Source organism: Rhopalosiphum padi, chromosome 1, assembly GCF_020882245.1.
Source record: "Rhopalosiphum padi isolate XX-2018 chromosome 1, ASM2088224v1, whole genome shotgun sequence".
NCBI classification, from domain to species: domain Eukaryota; kingdom Metazoa; phylum Arthropoda; class Insecta; order Hemiptera; family Aphididae; genus Rhopalosiphum; species Rhopalosiphum padi.
Window position 1 is genome coordinate 64,549,632 of NC_083597.1, and position 15,654 is coordinate 64,565,285.

The 15,654-nt window shown below is 31.4% G+C and overlaps 1 long non-coding RNA gene across 1 annotated transcript; it reads left to right on the plus strand.

Moving 5' to 3' along the window:
- Nucleotides 1-7,968: 7,968 nt before the first annotated feature.
- On the plus strand, nt 7,969-15,441 carry LOC132918453 (uncharacterized). Its single transcript, XR_009660500.1, has 5 exons — nt 7,969-8,239; nt 11,911-12,055; nt 12,135-12,206; nt 12,312-12,533; nt 14,111-15,441. It is a non-coding gene; the product is annotated as an uncharacterized LOC132918453 (long non-coding RNA).
- Nucleotides 15,442-15,654: the final 213 nt, after the last annotated feature.

Genomic DNA, 15,654 nt, shown 5'->3' on the forward strand with positions numbered 1-15,654 from the left:
ATATTTGATAAAATCATTCAATGTTGAAAATATCGATTCAAAAACTTTAATTTTTTATAAATATAGTTTATAAATGTCACTAATTATTGAGTACATTATTAATTATTTCAGGATACAACATGGTATATTAACGACAAATAATGAATTAATTACCTATAGTATAATTATATCTGTGGAATATAATACTGCACATGCAGTGTAAAGTATAAGCATTTAAGTTAGATCATGTTCAATCGCGGATAGTGGTTATTGTATTATGTATTTGTATTGATTTCCAAAGTACTTATTTATAATACCTATACCTTAGTACGTTATATATATATATATCGTTAAGACGGATCAGGAGCGTAGTTTTATTTTACGAATAGTTGCGCGTTTTTTCCTAACCGTATTAAATATAATATAGAATATTCTTAGGATAAAAAATATTCGCATATTTTCAACTTTTGGCGCATCATAAATAAAATATACATTTTCATTAGTATACATCATCATAAACGTAGTAAGTACACACGTAACAGCCAACAGGTATACTTATGTGTTGCACAGGTTGTGAACACTATAAATTATAATAATATGCGACGTTTCGCTAGCGCTTTTTTTCACGTTGTCCATTGCGGGAAAATCGCTTTAGCTGATTGGATTTCTACGTCTCCAGACCGCGTGCGTACCATATAGGCAATAGATTAAAGGATTAGTACATAATGTTATGTATTATATTATTATCTTATTAAATAAAAGCGATGCAGTCTATACCGGGAAAACGACGGTTCAATTAAAAACTGTAGTAGTCTCGAGATCGTAATAATAATAATATTATTATTTTTATGTATAAACAGCACACACACACACACACGACTATACCGCCTGCATGTATATTGGATAATACAGACCGAGAACGGACTAAAAATAAAAATAAATGACTCTGTCCGGTGGTCGTTTCAATCTTATCGCGAAGACGGTGCGCAGTGCGCGTGCAGTATATATTATTATATACGGACACATACGGTGTACATGCGGCTATATTATATACGCTTACAATAAAACATTTTATACACATGATACGACGACATACGCGGAGTTCACGACGATATAATGTTATGCATTAGTGCGAGGTGACCGGTTGACAGACCGTTCGTGGCTTCGTGCGTCTATAAATTAACGGAGATATTCGCGAGGATAACTTTGTTACCGGTCCGAAGTTTATGCGCTCGCACAACACGCCATATCGGTCGGTGCCCTCTCGTCCGTCGTAGTGGTCCACGTTCGTTCCACCACGCGGCGCACACACGCGCGCGACCGCCAGCGAATCCATCGGCGTCGGCCGTCGACGACAGCCCGCACGAGTGTCCATAATATTATGCAGGTTATATTCGGAAGTTAAGTGTATTGCACCGTCCACCGAGTATAGACTTTTGTACAGTACATAATAATGTAGTGTGGATTTGTGTTTGGGGAAAACTTTCTCGGCAAATGACGAGTTTAACTGTGACATTTTATAGACTCTCGAGTAGTGACTTCACCGGTCGCAGACAGTCAATATTAATATTGTCGACGATATTATTGTCGAATTAACGCAGTATATGAATAACGTAAATACGTAATATTTAGGTACGTTAATATCTAATTAGTCATCCACTCATCAAAAACGATTTATTATCAAATATCAATCATTATTTTGAAATCGAAATTAATAAATTCAATAATAATAATGGTGTAAATGTATTTTTTCATAACATTTTGCTATAAATTAAAACGTTTGTTAAAAATTATATTAAGTCCACGAAAACAAGCGATAATCAGAGAAGACCGAAATTGCCTCTCCTGCTCGTAGCAGTAATCTGTAGGTGTTTATAAATTATGAGTAATGTTTATAACTTTTTAATCGTTATAGTCTGATGGTGTATTTTATGTTTAACGCTTTTCTCGTGGTGTGTTTAATTTTTTTCACGTTTTCAAAGAATCCATTTTCAAAAAGCGACTACAATAGCGTAAACCTATTCACTACAAGTTATTTATTATTTCAGTCGAACACTTTACAACTAGTAATTAAGCGTATACAGCAGTATACATTATAGCATTTATAGCTCATAGGCTACAGGTTACGTATAAGCTATATCAGCTATTACACATATGATTATGTTTATTAATTATTTACATACTATTTTTTTTAAGAAACAGACTAATTACCATTTTTCAATCACATATTTTCCTATTAATTATTATTATATTTTACAATTTTGTCAGAAAATTAGTGTTCCGTTATTCATTAATTAATGAAATTCCATGTTCTATAAAATTAATAATAATAGGTTAATTTTTGTTATTAAAAAACGGTAATAGTATAAATATGGATAAATATAAATAAAAATGTATAATTTAAATATATATATATATATATGTTTAAATCATTAAAGGTGAAAATATATGTCTTTAAATAATTATAGTTGTATTTAGTTTATATAGTTTGAATTATATTTCTATTTCGTTACGTAATGTAGAATAAAACCACAAAATAGTATACTGTTTTACCGAAAGTCTATATTCTAGTTAGTAAGCTATTTGTATAGTGTTTTATAATAATTATTGATAAAATGTAAAATACAATATAATTATGGAACATTGTTGTTATTATCATTAATGTTATATAACATAGTCAACGTTGGTCAGTATTATTAGTTTTTATTAACAATTATGATAATTATAATTTATAACACAGGTATACAAGTAGGCAGTAGTTTATTTATTACTTTTTGAAATGTTATTGTAGAAATAAAAATTGACGTATTAAATAGGTATTATCTATAATAGGCATACGTCGTTTATGAGTTATTAGTTATTACGTATAACATAATATTTGTTTTTCTTCTCGGAGCTTATCATATTTTTTATTTTATAGAATTGAGTTACCTGATGCCAGGTGCTCGTGATAGTTAGGTATATAGTATTATTGCAGCTATGACTTAGTATGTATATACGCGTCACATACACACATACAAATATTTATTTGTGTATTACATAGGGGATGTTTGACGTTAATTGGAACATCGCATGCACAACAGACTTTTTCATTAAATATTCGTGTATGTTTGTTTACATTATGTTTAACGATATTAGACAAATTATAATTTATTCAGACCGGTTGTATATACATCAGATGAGATGGTTTTAAGGAACATTACAACTAATAGTTTTGGTAAGATTTACAAACGTACCTATCACAAGAACATTAATCTATACTTTTTTTTGTAAATGTATGCTAAATTGTTTTTATTTTTTTTACATAAATACTTACCTATATTTATTGTTAGTTATGCCCGTACTTATAAAACATAATCGTTTATTTTATTCGATATTATTTACATCTCATAAGTTGTATTTTTGATGTCTATAGTGACTAGACTAGTACAGAGTACTAGAAGAAATAGGCACGCCCCGTAGTAGGAATAATAAATAAAAAGTCATGTTACCTATAAACTGCAATATTCACATTATTTGAGAAATATTTAAAATAAGTATTTATTATTTGTCAATAGTAACTTTGTGCTGAATTATATTGAATTCATTGCGTATTTCGTAATAAATTAAGGAAAATTTTAAATGTATTTTACGCACGAATTAGTCATCACCGATAACGTATCAGTATTGGCCGGATATTATGAATGTCTCATAAATTAAGCGACAATCGATATTTTATATTTATATTTTGACAAATTGTAGTAAATGTTTACAGAGATACATTTGAACAACTCGTTTAGTACAGGGATAAAAATAATATTCTGTAACTTTGGTAACCACTGTAGATTATTGGAGTATATCCTACCTGTTTCTTAGGAGGGTGTAATCGGTGCGCATACAGAAAGGTCAGAGGGGTCGGAATGGGATGAAATCGGAAAAATATCGTTCCAAAAGAGTGTTCGAAATCATTCGACTGGCTAAAGAGGATTTGGACGATTTGAAATATAGAAATGATTTTAACTTTAAGAAGCATTTAGAGTGAAAACTTTTAGCTTATCTAAACATTTTAACTATCGGAAGGATTTATTTTTTTAATACAAACTTTCTAAAAAGTTTACTAATGTCTTTTTGAAGCTTAAAAAAGGTATACCTAAGTGAATGCAGCAATTAAATATATTTTATTTTACAAATGTTATGTGTTCCAGTCGTATGCGTGTGTTTTATATGTATATAATATGAAGTATACACATACATGCAAGTACATATTATGTATAGTATATGTATATATATGTATATAAATATAATATATAATGTTTATATATAGGTATACATATAATATATAATGTAAAATTGTAAATCCCAATGGTACAAAATATGTCGTCGAAAGGTATTTACTTAAAACCTTCCGGCGCGTGTTTTTCCATCATAAATATGTCAAAACTCTTATTAAAAGGGTTACTACTTCTTATCCGACCGTAGTTTTTTGCAGGTGGTATATTTGTTTCGGAATAATAATTATTATAGCGGCATGTGTTCGTTTGCGAAAGTTTTCAACGCATTTTCGGTAAAACTTTAAAAGGTAACCGTAACGCATTGCTTTTACAGACTTTGATGTAATAATGCTTTAATTGATATCGGGTGTTCCTATGTATAGATGTTTTAATTTGCTCGCTAAATAAATGTCGTGGGCGTATATTTTAATATTATTATTTGTGCGCACGCGGTTTTATAATGTATTACATAACCGCGTGTATAGTTCGCGTTTTATTTTGTACGCTGTGTCTATATATACATATTATATTATGTATATTTGTGCGTGCACAATTTTATGATGTTCGCCCGCGTCGCACAGGTACAAAATAACAAAATGATAAAATCCGTATGATATTAAATAAATTGCACTGTCGTTTATTAATTGTGTGGCTTAAACAACCTCTGTTGTTCGATGAAACGAAAATAATCGAATGGTTTTTTTCGTGGGTACCTTGTATTAATTTTCGGAGATATTGCTCGCGTTTATCGCGATTATATAGAACACTGCTGTGTGATGCGGTGATGTGCGTATTTTTATAACCTTTCTTGATTTTATTATTTCGCAAAACACCTGCGTTCAGTGAATTATTGGTAAAATAGTGATGACCTTTTTTTTCGTCTTCACCTAAAAAACTCGCATTGCCACTGAAATATTCACAAACAATAATATAATATGTTATATAATACATAATATGGATCACAACTTTCGAGTATTTTGTTCACGCTACTTAGAAGTGTATTGCATGACTACCCGTGAACCCAATTATAAATACAAATCATTTTATCATTATATTTAATGTGACACATAAGTACGAAATAACAAACATATACAACTATACAATATTTTAGGAGGGAATTACGATTTTTACTTATAAACATAATAGGTCTTCCAAGAGATTTAGAATACCTACACCGTGGTTTTATTCGTCTATTTATAGTTATGTGCATAACTAGACCAATAATAAAGCGACAAGCATATATTTTCAGTGTTAGCCAATAAATATATAGGCTACCTAAAACATAAAATGTTTTATCAATATTATATTATATTATACACATATATAAATATGACTGCGTATTTTTTTTGTAATTTTTGAAAACGTATATTAATAATGAAGTCTTAACACGTGAAACGAGAGCTGTATAATTTTTTAAGTTTATCGACCCGTCTTGTTATTCTTTAAAGCTACTACTAAGTACTAATGACATTACACGAAGAGTTTCGTGTTCGTTAGATGTTAAGGTGTTTAGTGTCATGTTTACAAGTACACGGAAATAACTGAACTTTTTGTTGAACTCAATTGTTCAAATTGTTGTTTAGACAAAAATTAAGTAGCTTTATACATTGTAAATGCGTGGGTATACCAGTAGACTCTATAGTCTATATTATACCGTATTGTCTTTTCTAGTTATACTATATTAGTAGAAAGTAATGATTAGCTGCAGTATTGAGATATACAAATAATTAATCATTAATCATACCTAATCATTATTCGTGAGTAATCTGAGAACATAAAATTTAAAATTGTGTTTTTTTAACAGGTGATAGTATAGGTTTTCATATCCTAAAAAATCAATTAACCATTTTAGTATCTTTTATTTAAAAGATAAATAAGCAGTAAATTACAAGATATTATTAAGAAAACAAATTGTTACAATCACAGTTGAAAATTGTTAATAAATCAATTAGTTTTTTTGAAAAATCAACTAATAAAATAATCAATATTTGTTGGAAAAATTACAATTTGAATGAACCCATTAGAATGATAATCTTATTCGAAGTTTTTTAATCAACGTTAAGTTATAATACATACGTTAAGTATAACGAGATTATGGTTAGTAAAATGTATATATTTTAATGGTGGGTGCGGGATACTTTCCACAATAAGATAATACACTTCTTATAGAAAAAATATAACTCATTTATCACATATAAATTCTAAAGATATCTTCAATGTTCATCGTCTCTGCCATCTGGGAATACGCGAGTAAAAAACAGAAATAGTCTTTAGATTTAGACATTTAGCTTTTGTAAGTCTTCGTCTCAGAAGTCAGAATGAAATCATTTAAATGAAAATTTAAGTAAAAAGTCGAAAATAATAGTGAAGTTTTATGTAAATTTATTCGTAGGTTTAAATATGGTTGGTAATTAAAAAAATGATAATACTTACAGTTTTGCGTATAACTGTTAAATAACCGATTAAATATACGACTACAAGATTGATTAAAATAAACACAATTTGTATAATTCATAAGTCTTTGTAATAGATTCGCAAGAATTGTGCCATTAAAATATAGAATATTAAATTTGTTTCTATAATACCTGCTAGTTATTCATGGTTTTCAATTAGAGACATTTTAACTCGAAACCTTAAAATCAACCACAACGCTCAATTTTTTTAAATTGTTAATTGATTAACTGTATTAATTGATTTGTTAAAATGTGTTTATAAAAATCAGGTTTGACTAAAAAATTATTTTAAAAATGCTAAAGAAAGGATCTAATTATATATTTTTACCAGACACGAAGTATTTTTCGAACAACATTAAAATGTCACGAATAGCATTGAATAAATTTGTGATACTATATAGATAGTACGTATTTTGAAATCTAAGGTTATTACTTATTAGAATTACGTCAGATCTTTGGACTTGCTCCAAAGTACCAAAAATTAATTTACAAGTCATAATAATAAAAACTTAAGCATTCTGGCTCGTTTGTTTTATTAATGTTGGATTGTTACGGGTTTCAAGGTTTTAAAACAATTTTTACAGACAATTTACTTGCGTTGATGTTTTCAATAATATGGACTACTTCCAAGAATTTGACGACTTTATCTGGTTCAGTTTGGTTAGTTTATAATCCGTTAACTCGATAAATTAAAACTAATGTTTGTTTTTACATTTTCAAATTACTGTTTTTGGAATTCAGATTATTTTCTATCAACTATATAATAATGACACGATTACGACGCCATTAAACATTATGATATCGTTAATACCTATAATGAACAATATTAAAAACGAATTTTAAATATATTTAGTAATATATTCAATGAATTTACAAAATAATAAATATTTTGTCGTTGGCCAATAGAATGTCATGTAGCTTGCACTAAATCGAGAATGCCAATACATCTCATCATGGATAGAAAATCTATTAAAAGCTTATTATAAAGCCTTATGCATACGATTTTTCTACTGATCATTGTATGTGTGCGTGTATGTATGTGTGTGAGATGACGATATTTTTCCAGATGAAAAATTGTTTTTATCCTTTAGTAGATGTTATTATAGTTAATAATAATAATAATTGACCTTCGTCAGACATGTTTCTACTGCGGATTTAAAGACTCCGTTGGTGCTTTAAATATCCACGGGTAAAATATGATCAATATTTTATTTTTTTAAATCCGGTACGCATCTCTTCTATCCGAGTCTCTGCGCAGACTAAATTTAGCTTTAAACTATTTCACTTTGTCGGGTAAGTGTAGTACTACTTGTCACAGTTACGCGTGCGACGTGTACAAACGACCCATGTTTCGATCGAGCTCGGTGTGGTAGAACGTTGAACATATTTTCTGCATACACAAAAATATCATTTTGAAAGGCGATACCCAGGGTATTATGACCAGCCAAAATTGTAATGGACAACACAAAAACCTCATGAATATTATTATTTACCCTCGTCGTGTGTATTCGAGAATCGAACAAACGGTCGGAACTCAGTTCACCCGCTGCTAGTCACGTATGTACGCTTATACACACATTTACCAATAATATTATATTATAGTTGTACAGACAGGTAGGTAGCTGGTACGTAGGTGTAGGCAGGTCACAAGTATGCGGTAGGTATATAGTACGGAAAATATACGTATAGTAAGTGCGTATATGTGTTGTTGTGTAAACACATCGATCGTCTTTTTAGAAAACATAATATGTTACCCAGGGGCCTGCAGGGATAAATACATATTATATATACAGCGTGATTCACCAAACACGCATAGGCAACATTTTTTTTAAATTTAATAACTAATGTTTTCAAATTCTAATTTTTTGAATTTTTAAATATACTTAAAAATCATATTTTCAAGTTGTTGAGTTATTTTGTGCTACTTAAGGAGCATCCTGTCGTAATACAAACTTTTTTTTTTCAAATGAGAATTTTCAATTTTAATTTAAAATGATTTAGTGGATAATTATTTTGAAAATCTTGATGTACCTAATTCAAAATTCGATAGATTAATATGAATTAATAAAATACCTAAGTCATCATTATAGCTCTCATCTTTTGAAAACCTATTATCCTTAGTACTTTAGTATAGGTACATAAAGTTAAATAACTCAAAACTATACTCGTATACGAATTTAGATTTGGATACATCAATATTTTTAGAAAAATTATTGGTGAATAATTTACCGAAGTCGGTATTTGAAAAACATAAGTTAGGTTAGCATTATCGTCATAGAAGACTAGTTAAACAGTACAAACAAATTTCATGAATTTGAAAAGTATGGTCTTCAAGTAGTTCAAGTAAATTTATGCATTCCAAAAATCAGGATTAGAATAAATGTACTATTAGCTAAAAAAAGGGGGTGTGCATGCTTGGTGAATCGCCCTGTATACAGCCGACTAAGATTTAGTGCGAAAACCACGTTTTCGGGTACCGTGTGTTCGGAATCGCATCGTCTGTTCCGAAGACGGACGAATTTGTGATGTTTTCTCCCCTTCTGCAGCGGTCCGTCGAAATCCTCCGCGCAAACTTTGCCGCGTGCGATACGTGCGCGCGCGTCGAGTAAAAGCATTGGCGCCCGTCCAGCGTCGGCGCCGGCGCGCGCCGGGGACGAGATTAAAACAAAATTCCCGGGACTCGCGGGCGAAACGGCATTTGTCGATCGCGCAAAACTCGTGCACCGCCGTGAGATTTACACGTATTATAATATGTATTATATAATAATACATATAATAAACGAGAAAATAATAATAATAATGAAAAAATAAAAAATAATATAATATACATATCGCATTGTTGGAATGCTGACAAGTATTGGCGGCGGCGGCGGCGGCGGCGGCGGTCGTCTGGTGGCCCGGCGAGGTTCAAGGCTTTGTCCTTGGCGGTGTGCGCTGACTCCGAATCCGGCTGCCAACAGAATTATTATATTATATATCCTACACGTATACACACACACACACACACACATATAGAGAGAGGTATATAGGTACACGGAGCAGCTATACAAATGCCTTGTCTATGCGCCTGGGATAAATCCGCTGCTGGCATTGTTCGGAAGAAAGAGAGAAAAAATTATATACCATAATATACTATAAAGGTGTACATGTTATGTGTACTCATAATACTGCAGGTATCTGTATGAAACTGTTATTTTGGATTTTTTTTTTCATACCTATAGTACCTATATCAGTCGTGTGGGCTATTGTCGGTAATTGAAACGACCGTGCGGGAAATGGTGAGGGGGGATTGTAATTGACGGTTATGGGGCCGACTGAAAGTGAAAGTCGTCACACACATATAATGCACACACACACACACACACACGCGAGCGCGCGCGCGCACAGATGGACTGGCTTTGATAAATATTTTGTATTATATTATTATATTATTATAATGTGCATGTAAATGTGTGCGGTACATTTATTTTGGTAAAGAGCGTCGAATGGACTCGAAAATTCATAATTGTAGACGTCGCGGGTCGGTACAATGTAATAACACCGATCTCCTTCTTAATTATACAGGTACACCAGCACAACTCGAATAAATTGATTTTTAAATATTAATAAAAAAAAAAAATAAAAAACGTTCAAGTATACTCTCGTTCCTTCCAACCGTACACTGTTCGTTTTACCTTTAATATATATTTTAATAAAATATAGGTAAGGTATGTTATATAAATATTTTCGAGAACGTCTATTTAACTTGACTCGACTAGTAGATTTTATGATTTATTTGTGGAATTGTATTTATTATTATTAAATATATATACTGACTGCTCTATACGCAATACGCCTATCGAATACAATTTCAGTATTATATATATATATAGATTTTTTTTTAATAATAACACTTATACTGTGAGTTACTGTGGTGGGTATAGTTTATATTATATATCATGCGATAAAGTAAACATCGAAAAATAATAGACAATTATTGTTATTATAATAAAGAAGCCTTGCACTGAAAACATTCCTAATGCAACCGTTGTGGATATACTAGACAGACAGTGAAACTCCCGTTAATGACTTTTTGTGATATCATTTAAAATGAACCCCAATTCGATTAAAATGTTGTCTTAAACTACATCATTAAAATTCATAATACTATATTTTGTTTAAATTGCGGGGCTATGGATTGTATATTTTGTCATTGTGAAACGAATTTATAAAACAGGCATTATTGATAGAAAATTCCTTAAATCCTTCGTATAGACAGACCATATAAGCCCATTGTATATGTTTGTCATTCCACCACAAAACGAGCGTGCCAACTACCATGTACTTGATCGATCACCATTTATATACGTTACATTCACAGATCATCACTAAGAAACTTAGTCACACTTCAATACATCATTGTGAAAAATAAATAATACTAGTCTATGAAAAATTACGGTTAGTATAGTATTATATAAACATTAAACATAATAGTTTTGAATTTAATTATAAAATACGATGGGTTAAAATTTATTTTGCTGATGTATTTATTTTAATTCAATGCTATTTTTTTTCTTACTATATTCTATTTAATTGCCATAGTCATTACACAATACACAAGTAACTCTAAATTATCATGATTTATAAAAAAAAAATGCTATTTAGTAATAATACTTAACAAGACTAATAGTAGGTATTTGCTAAATGTTTGACTATTTTAATATTTAATATTATAATTTTAATCAATACATCACATGGATTTAAAACTATTTCTTTATGTTGTCCCATTTCTGAATTTATTATTTTCATGGTCGTTGTTTTAGTTAATATATATAATAAAAGTAGTCTGCGTGTGGCTTTATGTATTATTTCATAGTTTAATACTATCGTAGGTCCTGCGGTGTGAAATAAGGCAACTAAATGTATACATAAATTCTATGGCATTTGACCTTTCAAGTTTTTTCAGTCCACTATGGGTCAGTGCACCATGGTCACTAGATAGAGTGCACACTATACATACAATTATAAATTATAAATTATTGATCCAATAAAAATAATGAGCAACTTTATAAAGTCTCTAAAATGTAAGTAAAATTGACTGTAAAAACAGTTTGCACTGCTTACAACATGTTTTAACAAATGTACGTTGAGATAATATACTTATTATTACAAATGAGAAAAATGTATTATCCTCATGTATAGGACTAATATAAACATTCTCGTTGTACCTTATTTAATTTTGATTCTAGGGAAGAATTAATAAGAATGGTTACTTTCCTTAAATATGTATCGATCAAACGTCAAAGTATATGGAGGACTATGGTAGTGGATATATATTAGGAGATTTTACGCCGTTTCCGTGGATCTATGACCTTATCTTTATTTTCTATGCAGGTAATTAAACTCATGACAACTATCTATTATAATTTTATAACACGTTATTATATGACTCACGGATTTTTGATTGTCGCAGTGAAAAATCGTTAAACTTCAATGCCATCGATGGACGATGACACACCATTACGAGGAGATACCTATACTATAGGTAACGAAAATGTTTTGAAATTCGTATAAGGTTCACGCGATAACGCTACACAATATCATATAATATTTTACATTTATATAACAATAATAATTAGAATCTGTTTAGATATAAGTGATATAACCCCAGACGGGTTGGAAAACCGACGAGAAAGCTGAGACGGATCGCGGAGTTGACTTTTTTTTTGAAAAGCCCGCGTTTCCATGTACGTATCACAGACGGCTGTAGCATTACAGTCTCGGACCGAGCGATGCGGTGAGGCTGCAGGGGTCAAGGGCAGCACGTATACGAGCGCATAAAAAGGGTCCGCGTCTCGGTCGTCGCCGTCGTGTACGTATACAATGCACATAAAAGACATCATCGCCATAGCACAAAACTATATATAAATGTGTTTATATTATGTTATTATATATTATATTATATCGTGTATATATGGTGTGTATATACAAGTGCGTGTGTGTGAAAGACACGGATCAAGAGACCGCGTACAGGCGGAAATAATGCGTCGGCCTCTTAAAAACGCCGACGAAAACTCACATAAACGTGGAGCACATGTGCACCAGCAGGAGCACCAGCGGCAGTAGAAGAGGAGGCGACGGCGGCCGGAGGAGATCTCGTCTGGCCGACGGGCACCTGCTCCGGCAGTTTTTACTGCGCCCGGACGCCGCTGCTGCCGTCTCTTTTTCTCCAGCGGAATATCTCCGTCTGCCAAAACGTTCTTTTTCCTATACATATATACACGTCCTGTTATTATATTCCTTTATTTAATATATTATATTGTGTATAACACACACACGCACACACACACACACACACACACACACACACACACACATATATATAATGTACATATACGCACACCACTATATCTCATATTTTAGCCATTCGGTATTTACGCGAGCACGTCGTCGCCGGCGGTTCCTTATCGTCTGCACGCACAGGACTCATCATACGCGTGTGTTTTCGTGATATTCGTTTCCCAGAACCATCAGAACCCAGTGCAATGGAGTGTATTTGCGACGGGCTGGTTTTTTTTCGGAGAAAAACCACCCTCGTCGGGTTTTAAATTAATTTCGAAACGGCGTTCTTCCGACAGCCCGTCGTTGCCGGTCCACACCCACCCAACCGAAATCCCTCTTCTCGGTCGCGGTCGTACTGCAGCGAGTATAATAATATAATAATTAATCACCACGGTGCAGCACCCGCGCGAGCCTTGTCCGATCCGCTGGCCTTCAGTTTACCGTTTTCCCAACGAAAATATTTTACTCGGTCGATCGAGAGAGCACTGTACACCGCGCGCGTATTATTGTACCACCGTGGCAACAACAACAACAGTGTGTACATGGGCATTTGGGTATCATATAATATATGCACGATCCCGGGAATATCGGTTCGTTTTCAGAACATACGGCGGTGGTCTATTTGCGTGTTTTGGGTTTCGCAGTAAATGTTTATTGGGCCTCCGCTCGCGGTTGTTATTATATATTTTTCGACATGAAAGTTTGTTACATTTCTTTATTATTCTTTAATTTCGATTTTTGTTTTTCGTTTGACCGAATAATAATAATACTACGAATATAAAAAAAAATAACTTAATTATATAGGTATACTAGGTATAGTGCTATCGATAATTGTATAACCGCTTTCAACCTTAAAAATGATATCATACAATATTCATGTCGTATTATTGTGTCATATTTTTTTACTTCGCTCGACGATTGTTATTTTCGATTGTGAGTTTCGATTTCAAACGTATATATTACCGACTGCGGTCCTTGAAAACGATAAAAATTTAAATTTATTACAAAAACGATTGTTCGTGATTAAGTAATGCACTGCTATATTTCACTTTTGGTCTGAGCGTCTATGAACTACGTTTTGAACAAATACGTATATTTTCTGTGTAGACTTTGATTCAATGGAATTCGACATGAACATTGTTCTAATGTACAATGGAACGAGGGGCAATTTCCGTGGAGTCAACCGAGCGATAAGAGACAATTGACACAAGTGTATCGGATGTTATATTCAAGGTTGTGAGCTACTTAATTGCATTTTGACGTCGAGTTATTAAAAACAAATTTGGACTAACTTATTACACTGCTTGTGTTATAATAATAATAATTATTAAAAAAAAAAATGAAATATTTTTTTGACTTACGAACCATTTTATAATCATCATCTCACCTTGCAGGTAACGTTCATCTTGGATGATGTAAACGTCGTCGTTATTCGTCTAATACGAAGGTATTAACATTCCTTATTTTTTTTTTTTATGGTAGAATGGTAGACTTCTTAGTTTAGGTACAATATACGTATATTGTAACAAAAGATGTTTTTTCGTCAGATGTATTCTTTTCGGCTCGCTATATTATAGTGCATTTGAATACGGCTCAGTGGAATTTCATGTTCAGTAACTTATTTGAAACGGTTTAACATATGTTTAATAAATAAGAAATATCTTCTTTTACTCGACTTTAAAAAAAAAAAATACAGATACAATGTAATATTATTATGTTTTAATAAATATTTACAATTAAGTATAAGTATAAAATAATGGTATTATATTCAATTATTGAATTATTGAAGTATCCTTACAATAATCGTTGGTAAAATTAATATTTTTGTGAATACATTTTTCGAATATTTATATTATTTTTCATGTAGGTATTATAATATTATTATCTCATATAGTCATATCCACTAAAAATGTTGGTAGGAAACCATAAAGTTTATGATTTAATGGATTTAACACTTGAATAGTCTTTGTTGTGCCGTATTGTATTGTTCATTTCAGTGTTCGGGACTATTTTTGGAGAAAAGATAAATCTTGTGCGTTTATTTTTCTTCCACAACAGTGACTGTCAATCGTAATCAATTATGAAATGTTTTTGTACTGTACATCTATTCTATTGGGATTAGGTGTACATTTCGTGGGCATGTCAACCCTAAATACGGGTTCTATATAATGCACAGTGAATTGTGACATCGAAGACCCGCACGGTATGTCTGGAACATCTGTCCAATAATTTTGAATTCCTACAGAATATTATTATTCAAATAGATTTTAGACACATCCGCCAGGAGATTAATTACCACCATCGTTTAACTTATACAGTTATACACTTTAGCAGTGTTATTTAATGAGACTAGAACGAATTTTTAACATAAGATGTAGGTATTTACTTTAAAAATAATTTATTGTTAAAAGAAAAAGATATGTATTCAAAAAATAATATAAAATAATATTTTCTCATTCAGTTATATTGCAATTTGGAATAAAATTTATGTATTCATTTTTCGTATCAAACATTTTATTATTACTTAATTTTACATTATCGCTTATCGAATAAATGAAAATAATAATTAAACAATTTAATGTTTTCAAAAAAGTGTCGTTTTTATAGATCTGTTTAATTTGTATATAATATACATAATATGTGTATTTACA